Genomic DNA, 21,250 nt, shown 5'->3' on the forward strand with positions numbered 1-21,250 from the left:
TTGGCAGGTCTTAGATGCAAATACTGACATTAAAATTCTTATAGGGACAGTTTAAGGGTGCTTATAACACAGCAGATAAGCTCGATTGAACATATTTCTATCTGTTATGCACTATTTAACCTGTGCCATATAGCGTATTTTCAACACGACTCTCTTTCTACAGCTACGGCCGCTCAGAAAAAAGCAGCCGATAGGTCTCGTAGAGAGGCACCCAAATATCAGGTAGGAGACTCTGTATGGTTATCTAAAAAAAACATTAAGTTGGGGCCCAGGTTTATTTCTTTTGCATATATTGTGTTTTATCCAATATACAGTTTTTATTTGTAGTCCTCCAATTATTGAAGTGCATACTTCAAAAAGTGTCATTTTGTAGTTATTTTATGTTCCTAAAATCCTATTTTAAATATAACCTTCAAAAACTGTTTACTATAAACTTTTATATTTATTATTTAAGGATTATATAATTTTCCAATAATTGTAAATTTGTGTTTTTATTTTTTTTTTCTTTAGATAAAATTATGTCCTATCCAATGGATGGAGAAGACAAAAAGTAGACCGGGAAGATATCTTAAAATCATCCTCGATGAAGAGCCTCCAAGGTTTCTTTTCAAAAAAACATTGAGTTATGATGATATTATAAAAACAGCTATAGACAACATCTGGCATGACCAAGGAAAATATAATGCTTCCTATACATTATGCTTGAATGATGGTTGTAGATGGCCCAAAAGCGAATTTCTACTGGAACATGAGACTCTCACCGAAGTTCAAGAGATATGGAAAAAAACATTTTTTATTGGCAGAAGAAATAAAGGTTTGCAAATTAATCTATATGTGTTCATGATAATGCTTTATTTAACTAATGTTTCTCTAAATACTTTTTATTCCATAGATACAATACCAGTTACAACCGTTTCTGACCAAAGAACAGGCTCAAAAATATCTACAATAGTAAAATGTTCAATGTTAATTTTAAGTCTTTTATATGTGTTTTTTTTCAATTAAAATAATTTTTTTTTATATTTTTTCAAATTATCTTAAATAATACTAAGCTGCACATTATTCTATATATATACATATATATATATATATATATATATATATATAGAAGGAGTCGCACACCATTTTTAGTGAATAAAAGTGTTATTTTATTCTTAGATGCATTTCCAACGTTTCGGCCCCCATTATGGCCTTTATCAAGGATCCTTGGGAGAGGAAGATATAGGCTACAAAAATAATCAGTTTTCGTTGCATTACATACCCAGTTTATTATAGGAACCAGCTGCACTGAAGTCACTTTCACAGAGACTGCACGGTACTACAGCCAACGATTGGTGCATTCACCTATAGTGTCCAAAGTCATGCTCAACCAACAACTCCCAATAGCAGTTCAGATTGGTCAGGCTTGGATTGGGGGGCGGGCATACATTTGAATATTCAAGAGAGCACAATCTGCAAAGGAGAAAGCTTGTTAAGAACTATGATATGCGCATGTGCCGACGGCAATTCCTATCTAATGCACATGCATTTCAGTCAGGGTCAAGAGAGGAGCGCAGTGACTTCTGGGGAGATTGCATTCTGTACTTCAAGCTTTTTGGAAAGCATCCGCTATGGATCTTTATGCTTCAGAGAAATCTCTACAGTGATAGCCTGTAAAGAGGTAAACCTTTCCCTGAACTCCATATTTAGCCTTTCCTTTGTCCTTTAATAAAATGTACAATATTCCCCAGTCTAATTACACAAAAATAAACTCTGAATTCAAAATTACAATTCTACCCTTGGAAATTCTGCCCCTTAAAGTTGTGAGTTCACAATTCATTTTTTTTAATTAGAAAGTTTTATAATCCCTAAAATGTATTTTAATTATTATTTTCAGAGATTAAACTGATACTAATTGAGTACAAAAACATCAAATTCACTCCTCTCTTTTTAGGCTTCATCCATTGCCTAGCGTATTAATCCCTCAATTTATTTTTGAGTGTCCTTTGATGAAGGATTAATTTTTTTATATTTTATAGTTTCCAACCTGCAGTTGCTGAAGCTTTTTAATGTGCCCTCCTAATTCTGTTTATATTCATGTTTAGCTGCTCTCTATTTTCAAATTTCTTCATCTAATCATCATTCTGGTTGTTTGGGTTTAATTTAACCTAGCAATAAGGCAAGGATTACATTTGAGACTGTAAAATAAAAAATTTTTAAATTTAAAGATATGTATAAACAAATTAAAATAACTATAACCTTGAAAAGACAGATCTTACAGTAATCCTCCACCAGAAAGCTAGAAGACTTCCATGTTAGAAGGCAGAGGCAAATAAATAAATAAAAATAATTTTAAAAATTTATTGGCAAATTCAATTTGTAAAACGTATTGTCATTTTACTGGGGATAAAAAACAACATAAATTACAATACTACATTAAATCTTGCTAAATATACAGATAGTTTTGGAATAGGTTGTCTTAATATTTTTTTGTTTAATTACAGATATGATTATTTAAAAACATTTTAATTTTTATAATGCTGTGTTCTTCTTAATTAACTTATTATGTGACTGTTCAGTTTTCAGAGCTCTCAGAAGTTTAATTGGACATTTTATTGTGCTCATTTAGTCATTTATAGGGGTGGGCGAATTTTGTCGCCTTGTCTCCCTGCAAAAATGACGTGCAATAAAAAATATTTGACGCCCATAGACTTTAATGGACGTTGGCGACATTTCGCCGGCGGCAAATTTATAGCGAAATGAAACGGGTCAAATTTGCCCATCCGTAGTCATTTATACTATCTCCTTATAGCAGTGAGCAATCCAAATAAGTACACGTTTCATTGTCATTTTTAATTGCTTGAGTTCAGTGTTTAGTTTATGCTCAATAACGTATGAATAATAATTATAAATATATTAGTATTCAGTTATACTTCTTACTTTAGTTACCGGTTACTGGTTAAATATATATTGGATTAACTACCCCCTACTGTAAAATATAATGAGATTATAATTCACCAAGCAGTTCTATGACCATAAAAGCACGAGGCCGAAAGTGAGTGCTGTTATACAGGTCGTGGAACTCCGCATTACTTCTAGTAGCCTAATTTCCCAACAAGGGGTACTTTATTTATTATAATGCACAAGGTTTAGTGAGTCATGTGACTAAAATGACATCAGTACTCCATGTTTATAACTGATCACTGACTACATCACTTTTCACCGTTTATAAGTATATAATTTAATAGAAATTCATGGCTTCAGTGTATTATCGTATATACCCGAGTATAAGCCGAGTTTTTCAGCATCCAAAATGTGCTGAAAAAGTCTACCTCGGCTTATACTCGGGTCAGCGGTACCCCACCCGATTAGCTGAGATTGCAGTCACTTTTAATCATTCCTATACCAACACAGTACACTTGGGGAGAGACTGCAATATCCCACAATGCCCTCTGTTGGTTATATGAAAGAATAACAGTGCGCCCTCTGTTGGTTATATGTTAGAATAACAGTGACTGCAATATCACACAGCGCCATCTGTTGGTTGTATGAAAGAATAACAGTGACTGTAATATCACACAGCGCCATCTGTTGGTTGTATGAAAGAATAACAGTGCACCCTCTGTTGGTTATATGAAAGATTAACAGTGACTGCAATATCACACAGCGCCATCTGATGGTTATATGAAAGAATAACAGTGACTGCAATATCACACAGCGCCATCTGTTGGTTGTATGAAAGAATAACAGTGCGCCCTCTGTTGGTTATATGAAAGATTAACAGTGACTGCAATATCACACAGCGCCATCTGTTGGTTATATGAAAGAATAACAGTGACTGCAATATCACACAGCGCCATCTGTTGGTTGTATGAAAGAATAACAGTGCGCCCTCTGTTGGTTATATTAAAGAATAACAGTAACTGCAATATCACACAGCGCCATCTGTTGGTTATATGGAAGAATAACAGTGACTGCAATATCACACAGTGCCCTCTGTTGGTTATATGAAAGATTAACAGTGACTGCAATATCACACAGCGCCCTCTGTTGGTTATATGAAAGAATAACAGTGCCTGCAATATCACACAGCGCCCTCTGTTGGTTATACGAAAGATTAACAGTGATGGCAATATCAAACAGCACCCTCTGCACATGGTAGTGGGACAGTGGGACAATGCACACAGTAATCCGTTTGGCAATTCTCGCCATCAGCTTTGCAAAGAAGTCCGGTTGATCGCTGGGGGGTCGCTTTGGCAGAATGTGCACTGCTGAGAGACAGGGCTGTAGTTGTGTCTAGGCTTATACTAGAGTCAATACGTTTTCCCAGTTTTCGTAGGTAAAATTAGGTACCTCAGCTTATACTCGGGTCAGCTTATACTCGAGTATATACGGTATAATGTTTTGTGTTGATTACGGTGCCATAAAACATTAGTTATGTCTACTCTGATCTGACTTACTCTATTTTTTTTTATTATTAACTAAATTTGAACTGAGATTTTGACTTTCATTTAAGGGCAGTACATCAGTCGCTGAATGTTATGATTTTACTACTGACTGCCAAGAAGAAATGGTACAGCCTGAGGAAAATGTACTAATTCTACTAGAGAACTCTTTAGATCTCTTAAATCCAATACAAAAAAGTCAAGATCCAGGTTGGTTATTTCACAATAATTAATCATTTATATTTTAATGTTTAATATGTTAATTAATTTTAATATTTTTTTATAGCTAATCAACAGAGTTCTCATGTGGTAAGTACTAAATAATCAGTACATAATATACAGTATCATTAACTATACTGTTAATTTTAGCCTGCTAAACAATATTTACCGATCTTGTCATTTATAAATGGTTCTTATTAATTTCTTTTTGACAATTCCGTTGAAAAATATTTGTAACACAAATTTTTAGTAACAGGATATTTAAATCACTTTTACGTTCCATGATCTTTATAAAATCACCCTGCATTCTGCCTCTTCACTTTTTTATAGTCTTGTATAAACTTGTATCTTTTAAAAAATCCAAGGCTAAAGCAGCTTATAAAAATAAAAATGTACCTAATAAAAGAAAACAAAATTATAAACAACTTTCCAATATACTTTAATTAAAAAAATGTCAGTGCTTTTAAAGTATTTGTAAAAACATTTGCTATTGAAAGCAGCATTCGCACAACTAATGGTTGTTACATTTTAAACAATGTTGCAATAGTCATGGTTCCCCATCAAAAGCAGATCTGTTAATTCGTTGACTAGTCTTACATTGTATAAACAGTCTGAGACACCAGTGCAAAGAATAGAAAGGGACAGACAAACACTGCTTTCACTATCAATACAAATCCAAATAACTAAAAAGCATAAAAAATTTGAAACAAATGCATACAGTGAAGTTGCTTTGAATAATGTTTCATTTTAATATGCAAATTTTATTTTGGAGTTGACTTGCCCTTTAATTAGCTCATAATCAAAATAAATAATTCAATAGTATTATAGATAATAAAGAAAATTTTAAAAGTTCTGTGTTTTGACAGTTCTTTACTATAACGGCTATACTTCTGCATCAAATTTAATTGTATATATTACAATTTTACCTTCCATCTTGACAGCCTATTGTGTATAAAACAACCATTTGTATAAGGATAAAAAAATTTAAATTGTTGTCGATTTATGCACTAAAAAGATTGTTGCATCATACATTGCTTTTTCTCTAAAATTAAGTCATGTATGTTTTAATTAAAAACTTGTTGAAATGTTTACTTTTCAGATCAAGGATACCATACAAAACCATTCATCAAAAGAAGGTAAGTTTGTTTTTGCTTTTTAATATTTTTAATTACGGATAATTTATTTATTATTTTTTATTACAGATTTTAATTTGACAAAATCTTCACCAAAGGTAGTTTATTGAACTTTTCTTAATTTTTAACTAGAATCAAATTAAATTTTTATTTTTAACTAGAATCAAATTAAATTTTTATTTGTTTTGTATACAATTGTTAATCAGTTGTGGACTCTCATATACTACCTTATCCTCTGCCCCCCCCCCCCAAGGATGAGCATTTATAAGGTTCTGTTGTACTTTTATGTTAGTATTACCTAGATCAATCTTTGTTTAAGGGAGAAGGAAAGGGTATACTGAAATAGGCTTCTAACAAATGTCTTGAGCGCATAGAACTTACTGAGCGTTTCCTAATGTTACTCCCTGGTCTGTGGTGTATGCAGCAATGATCTCCTTAGACTGCCTTGAGTGACATCACTATTTCACTGCCATCTTCTGCACGGCTGCCAGAGGCAGCATTGATGCGCATTAAACATAATTTGGTAGTAGTGCGCAAGTCCTTGAGGCGGTACCATTTTCCTACTGATGATGACGCGCATGTAAATGAGCCTATAGGCGCGTCATCATTGACCATTTTGCTCACTCGCCCAACCCAATCAGAAGAGAAGCATCTTTGGATAGAAGGAGACGCAAGGGAATCTATGTGGGGAATCAAACAGTGGGATTACAATGTAATTCTCCTACCGCACACCTGTCGTTCACCAATCCTGCAAGCTGGTGGTGCATTCCTTCCTGATGAAGGGTGGGTGTTCCCCCCCGAAACGTTGATGTTTGGCGGCTGAATAAAAGGGGATAATCCCCAACTGCACTAATCGGTGTGTGTGCGGATCCGTTTCTTTACACATTAATCAAACAGTGGAGACATTGGTCTGCATCAAGCGCTTGCGGTGCGCAGCGAGGGGACAATACCTTTCTAAATACCAGCCTAAGGTGAGGCCCAAATGCAAAGATTAATACTTAGGGGCCGATTCACTAACTTCGAGTGAAGGATTCTTAGTTAAAAAAAACTTTGAATTTCGACGTTTTTTTGGGCTACTTCGACCATCGAATGGGCTACTTCGACTACGACTTTGAATCTAAGGATTCAAAGTAAAAATCGTTCGACTATTCGACCATTCGATAGTCGAAGTACTGTCTCTTTAAAAAAAAAACTTCGACCCCCTAGTTCGCCATCTAAAAGCTACCGAAGTCAATGTTAGCCTATGGGGAAGGTCCCCATAGGCTTGGCTAACTTTTTTTGATCAAAGGATATTCCTTCGATCGTTGGATTAAAATCCTTCTAATCTTTCGATTCGAAGGATTTAATCGTTCGATCGAAGGAATTATCCTTCGATCGAACTATCTGCGCTAAATCCTTCGACTTAGATATTCGAAGTTGAAGGATTTTAATTCCTAGTCGAATATCGAGGGTTAATTAACCCTCGATATTCGACCCTTAGTATCTACATTGGTGGACAGTGGAAAATACATACAGATGGAGTGCTTCTACTTGCGCTCGTGACTCTTGTTCTCCTGCTGGCGCTGCTTACTAATGAGCAATATGTCAGGGCTGACGCTGACAACCTTACTAATATGGCACCTGCGATGCGCACAAAGACAGTTATTACACAAGATTTGACTGAGGTACTGGCATTTTTAATATAGTGTTTTAGGAGGTCTGGCGGGGTACAATAAAAGGAGCATGGTATTGTTTTTTTCCTTTCCTTCTCCTTTAATGTTAATAGCAGGTTTAAGGCAGTAACATACATTGTCTGTTCTATGTTTGTAGTTACTTTTGTTGTATACTGACTATTAACCCTTGTCAGCCATTGCCTTGGCTCTCCAATAGAACTGGGCTTAAAAATATTCACAAACATTAGTCTTCTCATTACTTGATAGCTTTGTGCCTGTAGGGACACTTTGCTCCTGCTTTCTTTAGTTTAGCATTGCAAATCTGCTGTTTCTCTTATATACAACATCTGCAGATTGCATGTGGCTCTTCTCATGTGACCTATTGTCATGTTTTTTGCATACTTCTACAATTCAAATGCTATGTTGGCACACACCTCTGACTTTGGCATTGCAAATGTGTGCTCTTCTCTGTGTGAGGTAGAGTTACATAGTTTGGACTTAATTATGCGCCAGGGACATGGATAAATTTTATTGTCAAATCTTTTAATACATGTTCTACACCATTAAGATTTTGTTTTTCAATCATCTGGTATATCTGTAAGAATATTAACTTTTAGAGTTTTCCTTCTAGAGAATGAAAGATTATTCCTGCAAAAAACAAGACATTTTCATGTTTGAGCAACCAGCTAGTGAGGTATGACTATCTGGCACAGAAAAAAACCATAATGTTAATTTTACAACTTTTAGACAAATGTGATTCCTTACCTGCTACGTTTTTGACTGTAAACAACACCAACTCGGATAGATTCCAAATTCATAGGGGCACCCGTCAGGGATGCCCACTATCGCCCCTCCTCTTTAATGTAGCGCTTGACCCATTGTTAAAACACTTAATACAGCATCAAGACTTGCATGGTATCCAAATAGGCCAATCCAAACTGAAGGTCACGGCGTTTGCCGACGACATTTTAATGTTCCTTGGACGACCTAAGACAGATATCCCTATAATTCTACAATTAATCAAAGGATTTGGCAATATTGCGGGATTTCAGATTAATTTAGATAAAACCGAAACGCTGCAATTACATCATTCGGACCCGGCGGATTGGCTTCCTCACTTCCCCTTTAAAAAAACCACGTACAGCATTAAGTACTTAGGAATTAGTTTGCCATCTCACCACAAAGACACCAATTCCCTAAACATACGGAGGACCATAGATACGATTTTACGGGAAATACATCAATGGAGACATACCAACCTATCATTCCTAGGCAGGATACATTTTATCAAAATGTTCCTTTTTCCCAAAATGTTGTATCCATTGCAGATGTTACCTTATTACATAAAGATATCCGATTATAAGAAGTTGAATCAAGCTTTTCGTCTGTTCATCTGGAACAAAAAACGCTCGAGGATTAGCCTCTTCAAATTACAGCAACCCAAACATTTAGGTGGGGCCAACTTCCCGAACATCAGGGAGTATAATGAAGCGGCGCTCCTTCGTTATGCCGGAGACTGGGTTTTACACAGAGATCTATATACGACAACAACACTTGATTCTTACACAGCAGATAATCACTCCCTTAGCTACGCTCTTCATTCCCCACTTCACAACATCCCGCCTTCCTTACGCGACAATCCCTTATTTATAGACACATACAAAGCTTGGCATGCGGTTAGGAAAAAACAAAAGTTATCTCCGTCTGTTTCTCCATACTTGTCGTGGTTGAACAATGAAAATTTCCCTATAGGTGTACGTAATCCTATTTTGTCACAATGGAGAGATAAAGGGCTCCAAAACTTACATGATGTACTAAATGCAGACAACACTGTCTTCTCCCCTGCTAAACTACTGGACAAATTTCCATTCACGGCGGGCCATGTCTTCCTGACCTTACAACTTCTCCATTTCGCGGCGACTGTGATCAAAAACATGTCGGACGTTGATAAAACAAACCCGTTCAATCTACTCTGGAAAAATAGACGAGTGAGACAAACTACATCAAAACTATATCAAATGATCAGAACACTGATAGACTTAGATGACACCCAAAGGCCGGGCTTTGCTTGGACCTTAGAAATTCCGAATTCTACACCCTCTGCTATCTTTCAACACCACACGAAAATAATGCAGCTACTTCCAGTCAGTAGGTACCAGGAAATGTCTCTACAAATATTGCATAACGTTTACCTGACTCCAATCAGAAGATGCAAAATGGGTTTTCTGCCCTCTGACAACTGCCTTAGATGCCAATCCCCCGAAGCAGATCTATTACATTGTCTGTGGTTTTGCCCCTCTCTCCAATCTTTTTGGAAGGAGGTTGCTAGCTATGGTGCTCAGATAACTGGTACACCCATTCAAGAACATTTGGAATGGGCACTGTTTAGTGATGTTACTACTTTGACACGTCTCTCGAAATCTGATAAGAATTTTATGGGAAAACTAGCTGCTGCAGCCCGAAAAACAATTCTGCAACAATGGCTCAATACTGATTCACCCGCCTTGGCAGTAGTCAAACAAAAATTACACTTTATCTTTCACATGGACTGGTTGGAAACATCAATAAAAAGAGAACAAAACACTGCTAAATTTTTTGCGACCTGGTCAACGTATATTGAATCCTTACCAATATTGCTTAGACACCTTACAATACATACGTTCCGTTATACGACATGGTATGATACAGCGATACTTACGGAACATCCACTGGTTCTGGAGTCGTCCCAGTATCTCAGAGACCAACGTCTAGACCACCTACGTTCAAGTCCGACGTCCCCCGGGACCCATCTCACCAACAGGTTATTAAGTTCTTACTTAACGAACCCTATATAGGGAATTTTCCTTTCCTTTTTTTTTGGTCCTTCTCTCTTTTACCTTTCTCGGTCCTTTGTTTGAGCTATTTGTTTATCTTATGATTACTGTTCTTGATAATTTGTGTTCAATGCATACACATATTGTTACAAAACTATTCTGAACATTTTCTTCCTTGGTTTTGACTTTGTAACTACTATGTGCTGATCTTTAATAAAAACAAGTTTAAAAAAAAAAAAATGTGATTCCTTAACACAATTTTATGCATGTTGTGGCTCTGCTGTCCCTCAATTTAAAATTCTTTAATCACATTAATTCTCATTTGCACCTTTGCCACTAATCCCCCCTTTTTTCACGTTCTCCATCAGCCACACTCCCGAAGTGTGACATCTTTCACGCTAACAGGATTGTTTTTTTTTATTTGAAAAAAATTATATCAACCAATAAAGTATAATAGGGCTTTCCTCCCACCCCCTAAAAATGTTGAAAAATGTTTTTGTATGTTTTCTTAAAGGACTAATGATGTTGTTTGGGTGGAGAAGATATGCCCAAAAAAAAATTGTGGTTTGTTGAATAAATAGGTTGAAGTTACATTAGGATGATCAACAATCCTCATTATTGTTAGTTGCAGTTAGGATTGTAATTCTTTTGGGGTGGCAGGGGCATTTTCAATCCTCATCGCTGTGTCCCTCTAAGTGCTGTTTAGAAAATCATTAAACTGTAAAATCATGCACAACGTATTATGATATTAAACTTTATGATATAAAACTTTATTTCCTCCTTTTTTTTAAAAGAGCAATTTCAATATGCATTCCTGTGTAATTCTTTTTTTTTTTAACAATTTTTTTATTGTACAAGCAGTCATCAAAATAACATTGCTGTTACAATTTACATTGCTTCATATCAAACAGGATTATTAATTTTTATCAAACAAAACATCTAAAGAATCAAAATTGGTGTCTTTGTGTTGCAATTCTTTTCTAGAGAGCAGTACCACCTTTACCCTCAACATCAAATGCGTATATTTCCACAGTATCTAAACCTACAAAATCCAATACTGCCAAAATGGACCATCTAACTTGCACAGTGTCTGTTATTATATGAGATGGGGGGAGAGCCCCAGCCTAATTATTCCTAGTTATTTAGAAGTGCACAGGTGGATCTATGTCTGGGTCATCATCTGTCCACAGGCCCCGTACCTTATTAAATTTCTCTGGGCAACCCCTTCTCATGTAGCGGGGTTTGTACAGCGGTATATATTTTTCTATTTACTGTTCCCACTTCTGCACTGTGGGCCCCTGACTTGACTTCCAGTTCATAGCAATCAGTTTCTTGGCATACATACATAGTATGGACAACAGTGTACGCTGTGCCCTCGTTGGGCATGGTTCAATAACAATACATTTGGTTCCATTGGAAGGAAAACGTCTGGTTTTACCTGAATGAGGAGTGTGACTTCCCACCAAAATGTGGAAAACCCCAGCCAGGGAGTGTGACACCTAGGGCACTCGGGGCTGATTGTGGAGTGAGATATACTCTATGCAGATAATGTATTTGCGTCATCCTATCGTTGCTACTAATTGTAGCATCAAAAGTGGAGTCATGAATATCAACCAAGCTTTCTGCTGTGACACCAGGAATGTCCTGTTGCCACTTAGCTTGTTATTTGTTCAATTAAATGCTACAGGCTTGCAACATCAATGCATATAAGTGTGACAACGATTTACTTAGTATTAGTCTATGTACCCCCTCTTCTAGACTTTTTGGTGTGACTTCTAGTGATTCACAACTAAATTGAGTCTCTAAGGCACGTCTAAGTTGTAGGAACCTGAATAGCATTACATTCGGAAGTGCATTCAATTCTTGGAACCCTAATAATTTGCCGTCTGCAAAGACATCGGCTATATATTTTATATCGTACCTTGCCCAAATTTGTGGGTCTGGGATTCCCTCTAGGTGTTTCAGGTGAGGGTTACACCATAGTGGGGTAAAGCCAGAGCAATGATTTTGTAGTTTGGGATAAAACTTCAGCGCGGATTGCCAAATTGTTACTGCGGCTTTCATCAGTGGGGAAAGTTTGGTCACATAGTTACACCCTCTATAAGGAAGGTTCCTCAGACCTTCAAAGGATCCCACCAGCTTTGCCTCTAAGATTGTTGCTGCATTAGTATTATCTGAGGTAGCCCAGTTTCTCACTGCTTCTTATAAATGCTAATTGATTTTTAATAAATTTTTATTTCTTACCCAAAGGCGTTCTCAGAAAGGTAATTATTACAAAAATTAATGGATTTATTACATTTCTTCATTCCTACTATGCTACATTATTGTATTTTGGTAGCCAGAGATCTGTAGGGTATAATTGAGCTTTATTAGCAGGTTCATGCAGCCATTACTAGCACTTTTAGAAGCCTAGAAAGTACTATGCAGGTACAGTATTAGTATGCACAGTGAGACATACTGGCCATTTGCATAAACACCACAATTATCGATTTTATATGCTCTCAAATATATTCAGTTATGATATTTGAAAACTTTACATAAGTGTTGTATTATATAGAATATTTCACCTATACAAGATACAAAGCTTGTCTTGATAACAATAATATAACATTCATATATTTTTTTTTAAAAGTATGTATGTTACACTACTTTCTGGGGCAGATTTGTCAAAGGTCAAATTTACACTTTTATATAATTAGATTTTTTAAAAATTATGTTTATTATTATTTATTAAGTTTTTGATTTGAATCACAATTTAATTGATCTGATATTTAGTCTACTTTAATTTAATGTCAGCATTATACTTGATGATGAACTGACAGTCTATATTTTTGTAAAATGTATATTTTACAATATGTTAATTAGAATTTAGTTTACCATTTTGATAACATATTTTTGTTTAATTTCTTTTAAAATGAATGTATCTTATCCTTAGTTATCCTACCCTTTCTTATTTCATGACATTGGTTATTATTTAATAATGTGGCCTGTATTTATCATTTCTATTAAAATTGTATAGTATAAAACCATACATTTTCTTTTTTAAAGGATATAACATCTTAGAAGAATGTCTAGAAGATCATTCCACTCCACCTATTCTTACAAAATCATTAGGTAATGTATCTTTAAATTAGTATTAGTACTATAATTAAAAAAAAACATTGAAAGTTTAAAATGATTTATGTTGTTCCTTTTTAACTGCACTGTCATTTTAAAAATGCAGTAGGGATTTACATTTTCTTATCGTCCTTCAGGCAGCACACTTGAGAATAGCTCATATCCAATCCCCTGGTAGGACAGAAAAAATATCACAACCAATTAAAACAGCCTATATTAACCCCCTCCTTACATCTCCCAGTAGTGTTTTTTTCTGTCCTTTCCAGTGTAGGATGTAAAGGGACTTAAGGTCTGAAGATCCAGACAGGTGGCTGTCTGAAGGCCATGTAAATAATCACCTTAGGGTGGATTATTCTGAGGGACTGTTCCCTTTAGGCATACCTGGCGAGTAGTGGAAGCAATCCCTGTATCTCCAGTGGGGATAGAGTTGATGCGCTGTGATGGAGGATTCGGCTCGCCATGGTTCAGCGTGTTCTCGCAATCGCATTGCGTTTAGTGAGCCGGCGCTTGGTGATGACATCATCGGCGGCGCCAAATTCAAATCGGTTGGTGAGTACTGAATATATGGAATTGTGGAGGAAATTAGCAGCGTTTTCATCAAGTACATATACCTGCTGGTAGGCCAGTACTGATTGCTGCTTCCTGTTGTAGTTCCTGCAGATCCGTGCTGTCAGGCTGCAAGCTTGTGTGAGGCTGCATAAGGTACAATAATGCTAACCTGTTCAGCCGGTTCACATGTGGATTTTGACTTTTTTTCATTTAAAGTACATTATCTCCCTTCTTTTTCTTCCAGATGTCTGTTCCTACTGGATCTGGGAAAAGAAGGAGAAAGTCAAAACATGCTCTGTGTGCTCAATGTGAGCAGCCATTACCAGAGGATTATAGGCATGCAAAATGTGAACTATGTTTAAATCCTTGTCCAAAAGAACCTGTGATAGATCACAACTTTGTCTCCTGGTTCAAGAATTTTTTGTCGGACACGTTGTCAGAAATAAAAAGTTCATCTGCAACGACTCCGGTGACCATGAGTGAAAATGTACAGTCATCAGATACTGAGTTACATTCTATTAGTTCAGATGACATGGATTCTTCCTCATCTTCAACCTCAAAAAATAGGAAAGATGAACTTTTTCTTTTTCCTGTGGAGAAAGTCTCAAAGTTGATAGAGGAAGTTAAAAAAGTCGTTGGTCAAAAAGATGCAACGTCTGGAATTGGCCAACAACTTCCTTTTTTTGGGGAGAAAAAGTCTGTGGGGTTTCCAGTACATGACTCAATAAAGAAATTATTGGAACAAGAATGGCAAGGCCCAGGGAAAAAAACAGATTTTTCCAAGAGGTTTAAGCTCATGTTTCCGTCAAAAAATACTACGATTCCGGTCGAGGAGTCAAGAATGAAAGATCAGATGGATCGAAGGGCTGAATGCTCTCTTCGTAGGACTTATGTGACTGGGTCTAACACATGTCAACCTGCGATTGCAGCCATTTCGGTTTCAAGATCGTTAAAATTTTGGCTTAATTCTCTTGAGGAGGAAATAGATGCAGGAACATCAAGGGATGATATTCTTGATATGTTATATCCCATTAAGATGGCATCGGATTTCTTGTGTGATGTGGCTGTTGATGTGTTGAAACTGGGAGCAAGAACTATGTCGCTTTCTACCGCTGGAAGAAGGGCCTTATGGCTGAAGGCATGGGCTGCAGATACAGCTTCAAAGAATAGCCTTATTGCTATGCCTTTTGAACCTGGTCGACTTTTTGGCAGCCAAAAATTGCTGGAATATTTGGAATCAGGAAAAGTGAAAATTCTTCCACAGGATAGACCCAAAAGTCAGAGAAAACATTTTTTTCGTGCCTCATCAAAGAAGTCTCCACCCAGATCATCCTATTTCAGAAGATCTTTCAGATATAATGGCAGACGGAGAGACAGTGGATTCAGAAATAATCCTTTCAGACCCCGTAATGAGTCAAAAGACTCGTTCCAAAAGAAGGATAACTCTCAGAACAAAGGCTCACGTTTCTGACGCCAGAAGTCAAGAAGTGGGCGGGAGAATCGCTTATTTTCTTCCTGTTTGGGAAAACACCACATCGGATTCATGGGTCATTTCGATAGTGAGAGAAGGTTACTATATAGTCTTCCATACTCTGCCAAAACAAAAATTTTGTATAACTCAGAAAAAAAGGGACATTATACAACAAGAAGCCCTAGAAAAGGCCATATCAGATTTCATCGATATGAAAGTCTTAGAGCCAGTTCCACCATCAGAAATTCGGGAAGGAATTTACTCACACGTTTTTCTGGTTCCAAAACCAGGAGGGAAATTCAAGCTTGTGATAGACTTAAAATACCTCAATCAGTATGTGAAGAAAGAAAAATTCAGGATGGAGACAATTCGGTCAACTATCAGTATTCTTCAAGAAAAAGATGTCATGATCTCAATAGATCTAAAAGATGCTTATCTCCATATTCCTGTTCATCCATCCAGCAGAAGATTTCTTCGAATTGCAGTGTATCAGAAATCAATCCTATATCACTTCCAATTCAAAGTTCTTCCATTTGGGATCACTTCAGCTCCGAGAGTCTTCGCAAAAGTGGTGATAGTGTTGGCAGCCACACTCAGAAAACAAGGCATATACCTAGTTCCTTATCTAGATGATTGGCTTGTAAAAGCAGCTTCCAGAGTCTAAGATCTTATTCTTCATCGGGATCTGACATTGAAATTTTTAAAAGACCATGGTTGGATTATAAACGAACAAAAATCAAACTTGCAGCCAACCACCTCAACAAGATTCTTGGGTCTGGTGTTAGACACTGTCAGAATGAAGGTATTTCTTCCTCTGGACAAAGTGAAATCCCTTTATATGTCGATACAGGAACTCAGACATTCTCATATTGTCTCCTTTCGGAAAGCAATGAGAGTTCTGGGCTTGATGACAGCGTCAATAGAAGCCATTCCCTGGGCGAAAGCACATATTAGTCCTCTTCAACAAGAGATTCTACAGAAGTGGGATCGGTCAATATCTTCATTGGACAAAACATTCAAAGTGTCGGTCAACTTGAAGAGGAAACTGAGTTGGTGGTGCAACACCAAGATGCTATCCAAGGGGAAGTCGTTCGGGAATCCAACGTTCATTTCACTAACAACGGATGCATCTGCCTTGGGATGGGGAGCTCATGAAACAGACAAAATTGTACAAGAGAAATGGTCCCTGTGGGAGAGAACTCATTCATCCAATTTCAAAGAGTTGAAGGCTGTCAGACTTGCACTGATGAGATTCAAAAGTCAACTCAGGAACCAGCATGTTTTGGTCCATTCGGACAACAGAGTGGTGGTTTCGTACCTCAACAGACAGGGGGGTACCAGAGTTCCACTGTTAATGAGGGAGTGCCAGAGAATTATGAACTGGGCAGAATGGAATCTTCTCTCCATCAAAGCAGTACACATAAAAGGTGTAGACAATGTGTTGGCAGACTCTCTAAACAGAAAATCCATGAGTCAGGGGGATTAGGAACTCAACGACCAAGTTTTTCATCAGATAGTGAAGAAATGGGGTTGGCCTCAGATAGATCTGATGGCGTCGGCAAAGAACAGGAAACTCCCTCTATTTTGTTCACTGAAAAGGTCGGACAACCCGACGTTTGTGGATGCAATGTCGATTCTGTGGACATTCGACCTGGCATACATATTTCCCCCATTACCCATGATTCAGAGAGTATTACAGAAAGTCAGACAAGACCAGGCATCAGTAATCCTGATAGCTCCATTCTGGCCCAGGAGAGTTTGGTTTCCGGATCTGTTGTACCTTTCCAAAGGGGAATATTGGAGGATTCCATCGAAGGAAGATCTTCTGTTCCAGGCACGGATAAAACATCCGGATCCATCCAGATGGAATGTAACAGCATGGAGGTTGAGAGGGAATTATTGACAGATCAAGGTCTTTCGGCTGAAGTTATAGATACTTTGATTCTTTCTCAAAAACCATCCACAACTCAGGTGTACAGAAGGGTCTGGAGAGTTTTTTCCTTGTGGTGTTCTATGAAGAAAATCCCACCTAAGGATTCTTCTACATCAGCAATTCTTCAATTTTTACAAGATGGCTTTTCAAAGGGGTTAAAACACAATACTTTAAAAGTTCAAGTATCCGCGCTGTCTTATTATTTATCAAAAAATTTGACTCTAGAACCTTTGATCAAGAGATTTTAGAAAGCAGTCTCAAAAATTAGACCAAGAATCCGTTCAACGATTCCTCCATGGGATTTGAACTTGGTTTTATCCTGTTTGGCTGAAGCTCTGTTTGAACCTTTACAGTCTATTACTCTAAAACACTTATCTTGGAAAACTGCTTTTCTTATAGCATTTGCATCTGCAAGGAGGATTAGTGAATTACAAGCTTTGGCGGCAGTCCCCCCTTATACTGTTTTCTTCCAAGATAAAGTAATATTGAAAACTTTACTTTTTTCACTCCAAAAGTGCCTTCCATTTCTAATATGAATGCTCAAATAATTTTACCTGCATTCTGTCAACAACCGGAGAATTCTACCCAGAGAAAACTGAATACTTTAGATGTACACAGATGTCTATCTGAGTACATAGACAAGACAAAGCCATTCAGATCCACAGATCATCTGTTTGTGTTATTTGTACGTAAGAGAAAAGGAGAAAAAGCTGTTAAATCTACCATTGCCTCGTGGGTAAAGAATACAATATCTTTTGCCTATAAGGAAGCAGGAAAAGAACCTCCTTCACAATTAAAGGCTCATTCTACCAGAGCTGTCTCCACATCATGGGCAGAGAAATCATCTCTCAATATCGAGGAGATTTGTCGAGCAGCCTCCTGGAGCAATGTTCATATCTTTATCAAGCATTACAGGTTAGACGTTGCAGCCTCACAAGATACAGCCTTTGGTAGCAGAATATTGGAAGCAGCTGTTCAACCATAGAAATGTTCCCTCCCATGATAGCTTGCTAAGTCTCAAGTGTGCTGCCTGAAGGACGATAAGAAAACTGAAAATTTGTCTTACCTGAAATTTTCCTTTTGAGTCCGTAAGGCAGCACAATTTATCCCTCCCTATTAAAAATTATTGCATCAAATGATTGTGTGCTTGTTCCTTTGGGGTAGCTTGAAAATTAACACTACTGGGAGATGTAAGGAGGGGGTTAATATAGGCTGTTTTAATTGGTTGTGATATTTTTTCTGTCCTACCAGGGGATTGGATATGAGCTATTCTCAAGTGTGCTGCCTTACGGACTCAAGAAAAGGAAAATTTCAGGTAAGACAAATTTTCAGTTTATTGTGGGTGTTCTCTAATACTAAGTATAATAAATAAGTAAATAAGTAATTTTGATGAGCAAATTTGACCAGTTTCACCTTGTCAAAATTGGTGCAAAAAAAAAAAAAAAGCTATTGAATTCTATGGGCGACAGATTTTTTAGGAGCAGGCCAATATAAAGTGTATGGGTTTCTTTTTCTCAATGAAAGCTGGCAAATAATTTTGTTCATCAATACAACACTATAGTCAAAATAAACTTTGTCATCTCAGCAGTATACGAATACACAGTGAGACGAGACGACGTGGCTCCAACTAGTACATATCAGAAAAAGGCACTTTAAATACACAATAATATGTAAACATTTGAAATGTGCAATATATTGGCAGAATTGTGCAAATAAATTAACAGTTCACAAAGTTAAATTCACAGTTCAGGTGTGTCTGGAATGTAGTGGGAGGGCAGGCAGTGAGTTGAGGAGTCTGATCGATTGTGGATAAAAGCTTTTGAGCAGCCTGGTTTTTCGGGCTTTAATACTGCGGAAGCTCATACCGTATAGGAGCAGTATGAACAGTCCGTGTGAGGGGTGTGTGGAGTCCAGTGCAATGCAGGAGGCCTTTATATACATTTAAATAAATAACTTCAATCTAAAATGTTGGAAACATTTATACATGTACAATAGAAGGCCTGGTCTAACTAGCAGAAAAGTTAACTAAGCGTGATAATAAATTGATACTTTACTAATCATACTGTTAAATTTTTTTAAGAATATCTTATATTTTGATGAACAATCATAATATTAATTTTGTCTTTTCTGTGTGTATTGATATTATGCAGCATTCAATCATGTCAGGACTGCCAGAAGTACCCGACGGCGCTGTTTACATTCTCGGCGGTCAGTGAAGATCCAAGATGGCTCCGCCCATGCTGAACACATGGCTGCAGCGTCGCTGCATGATGATGTCATCACTGGTGCCGGGATCTCGTCATAAAAGGGCACCCAAAACACTGTGACGGCGCCCAAGAATAGGATTCAAACCACTATTGATCCTGGGTTCCTGTCCTGCTTGCTCCCAGTCTGTGATTCTTGTTACCTGCCTGTGTTATTGAACTTTGCCTGGACTTTGGACTTTTGCATCTGATCTGCCTGCCCTCGTTAACTCCTGCCTGTGACCACTACTACTGATTCTGCTTAACCCTTCGGATACCACGACCTTGCTCCCACTAGAGGGCTTCCTCCTTGATCCTGACTAACTCCCTGGAGGGAGCTCCCGGGTCCCTGACAAATAACCGGTTGCCATTTGTAGCAGTAGAAAAAATAAAATATTCGGAAAACATAATTCTTGGGAGAGGAAATTATGGTACCGTTTATAAAGGTTACTTTCTTGATACTCCAGCGGCTATAAAAATAATTCAGAGCGTTCAAAGTATCGATCATATTCAAGAGATTAAAGTATGTCTGTAAGTATAACTGAATGAGAAAAATTATATTATTTGTTTTCTGTAATAGAACCGAAATGTTGGATTTAATAAACCTGCTTTGCAATAACTGCTAATCAGAGCATTTTGAGTCTTTCTTAATAATGTTTCTGATTACTTTAAAATTTAGAAAAATGTCACACCCTAACATTGTTAGATTAATGGCAGTCGGAAAAGACAGAACGACATATTACTGGCTAATGCGTTCATTCAGGGCGACAATTTACAGAAAGTAATCCATTCTCCTAAATGCCCAATTAAGGTAATTATCATTTTCAAATATCAGATGATGTTAACTTTTATAATGCCTTGTTACATAGGATACAAAGTAAAGGTGATGGTGGAAAAAACTAGTACAGGTGATTAAAAATAATCCTACCACGTCCTATCATAGAAAACATTATACAATACAATACTCGTTTGAGTTACCTTTAGGGTATCCTAAAGTCTGTATTTTGCTAATGAGCAGAGTGGCCGTTGATAATTAATTTTAATTACCCAATAACTTAATTTAAAGTAATACTGACACTTAGAAATTATTATTAAAATTGAATGTACATCAAAAGTGAACTATAGCTCATGTTTACCTATTTCACTCATAGTTTTGCCAACCGGACTGTGCCTTCTCAATGTGCCCGTTCGTTTCTAATGCTAAAATACTGCTGAAGATCAAATATGGCAGCCCCTTCACAGACAAATATGGGGATGAGATGGTTAAAAGAATCTGCAAATCCTTTTATGGCAAAATTATCGATAGCATGAATAGACAATATTATGATACATGTTAAAAAGGTTCAATTTCTGGTGTCTGTACCTCTTTAACTGTCAAATGAATAACCAAATATGTTGGTGGTTATTCCATGAATTAAAGTTAAAGCTTGATACGTTTGATATGATCTTTGGACAGTCCAAGGGGTATAAATTCACTTTTGGCTTGCTATTATTGCAGTCCGGACACTTCAATAAACTGAATAAATAGATTAAGGACAGATTTATCAGGGGTCAAATTTCAAGTTGATGGGAGTAATTTAAAACTCACATCAACTGGAAATTCAATTAAAAAAAGAACAACCAACATTTGTTATATGATTTTTTTTTACTTTACTTACTTTTAATTTGATCAAAATTTGAATCTATTAATTCAAAT

Source organism: Xenopus laevis, chromosome 9_10L (genome assembly GCF_017654675.1).
Source record: "Xenopus laevis strain J_2021 chromosome 9_10L, Xenopus_laevis_v10.1, whole genome shotgun sequence".
NCBI lineage: Eukaryota > Metazoa > Chordata > Amphibia > Anura > Pipidae > Xenopus > Xenopus laevis.